The 2,167-nt window shown below is 41.4% G+C and overlaps 1 long non-coding RNA gene across 3 annotated transcripts in view; it reads right to left on the minus strand.

The window, feature by feature from the left end:
• Window positions 1-2,167, minus strand: part of LOC106014214 — a 55,676-nt gene that overhangs the window by 51,391 nt on the left and 2,118 nt on the right. For 2 of the 3 annotated variants that reach the window (XR_004859537.1, XR_004859538.1), the window contains exon 2: window positions 1,523-2,087. This is a non-coding gene — a long non-coding RNA (uncharacterized LOC106014214). The remainder of the gene's footprint in view (window positions 1-1,522; window positions 2,088-2,167) is intronic. The other variant, XR_004859536.1, reaches the window with a different exon arrangement.

Raw genomic sequence — 2,167 nt, forward strand, 5'->3', positions numbered from 1 at the left:
CCGTAAAAATCCAGCATGAAAACACCACGTTATGAAACCCACTGACGTCATCCGCTGGGCACCCGTACCACACACGGCCATGAAATGGGGCCTAGGGGAAATAACAGCATATTGTGGACTGAAGGCATTCACTTTGAAATTGCATTGCATCCTATGTCTTATACCATCAGGGAATAATTTTGTGCAATCAGTCCTCTTGATGTCAGTGATTTGCCTCTTTTGAAAGCGAAACGCTATGGACAAATAACGATATTTTGCGCTCCATTAGCTGAAATCTCAGAAGTTGATCGAAAAGAGAGGGAAATATTTTACGTTCTAAAATAAAGCCAAGAATATTAGAGATAATATTTGTGAAAGAAAGTTTGACCTCAAAAATAATAAATTACAGGGTTTGGAATGAAAGAAAGACAAATAATGAGTCACATAATCCAGGCATGCTAGGGCATACTTAACAAAGGCATCAATTAAGACAATAAAGACACAGACAACAAACACGGGACGGTCAGGAATGCAGTCAAGCACATCGACAGACAGCCAAACAGGAAGGTAACGATAGAGGGACTAAGAGGCGAAAGGGCAGACATACGGAAAACATATTTTTGTCTTTTGCTCAGACAGACAAAGGGACAATTAACAACGAAGTTTAGAGACAGACTATCAACAATAGATGCTAAAGGAAAGGCACGGAGCACGTAACTGCCTTTAAAGTTTTAAACCCTTTGACACCGGTCATCAAAACGGAAAGAAACACCCCAGTTATATTATGATAATGATTAGGCTTATTCATCTGCGTTGCAGTTGATGCGGTAATTCTTCAAAGATAATGCATTTTGATATGTAATGTAATGGCACTAATACAAGTTCCATGAATCACACGATGACAGCTAGATGAGGAGATAAGATTGGCAAAAAGTAAAACAAATTTAAAGACAAAAGTTATAACACGAGATTATTAATTGTTTTCTAGTAAGCGTTTTACTGCACTTGCAATACAATTAGGTGATACAAGTGCCGTAGCAAAAGACTGACACAAGCACATGTGTACAGACATACAATCAAACAGGCACAGCTACGGCCAAAAAGACAAACAGCAAGGCTTACGGACAGTGCAGAAAGAAAAAATAGATATGCAGTTTAGTTTTAGCAGAGTTTTTTTACGCGCTCACTCACAACTGCATAAGGTCATATGACGCCAATAGATTGTACATTATAGTAGTAGGCCTACATAGATGGCAAATCTATTGGCGTCATATGACCTTATGCAGTAGGCACGATTATGCAGGTAGGCACGATTAATTACGTTCAAAGAGACACAAAATTAAAACGGCAGGCAGTAAGCTCAGAAAAGAAGGATTGAGCAGATAATATGTACATACACAGAGACACATAGGCCTGACCTGACCATCAATGATTTATTTATAGAGGCATCCATGTGAGACACATAGGCAAAGAGACAGTCAGACTGACAGGCAGGGGAGCCAGGAAACATGGGTGAAATGTTTTATTATCCAAGTACACTTACCGACAAATCCGGCTAGGCACGTCTCTCCTCAGCAGTCACGTCCACTCGGAAATAACAGCATCTTCCAGAGCCGCCCGAAGGTACAAACACACGCACGCACACACACACACACACACACGAGGCCAACGATTATAGTCATCCAGACGTTTGAAAGCAGGCAGAGCAGTGGACCAACGCCAGCCTCTGTCTAGATCATTGTCTGATCCAAATTGGCCGTGAACAGCTTAGAAACTCTCTATTGAGTCCGTTCTTGAGCCATGCGCTTGGGCTTGAGCTGCGGTATTTCGTGTATCTTAAAGATGTAGATGTAGGCCTAAATAAGAATAACAAGCTCTTTAAAATGATAGAACACTTCACGGCCTACCATACCAACGGTGGAGAGTAGCATGGTACGCCGGTGTCTATGGTGTAATAGTTTGGCTCTTTGCTGTTGTACGCGAAATAATGTACGAGTTCGACAACCACACGGGGACGTCTTTTCTGTCAAATATCTCTTTTTTCTGATGATGCCTTAAATTCTCTCAACCCGGATAAGCCTTCACAGGCAAGAACGAAGCTGCCCGCTCTCCAATTTAAAAAAAAAAAGTTTTAGTAGAGGTTTTACGGCGCTAGCAACTACATAAGATCATATGAGCGCCTCTCCTC

This window comes from Aplysia californica, unplaced genomic scaffold (assembly GCF_000002075.1).
Source record: "Aplysia californica isolate F4 #8 unplaced genomic scaffold, AplCal3.0 scaffold00036, whole genome shotgun sequence".
Lineage (NCBI taxonomy): Eukaryota > Metazoa > Mollusca > Gastropoda > Aplysiida > Aplysiidae > Aplysia > Aplysia californica.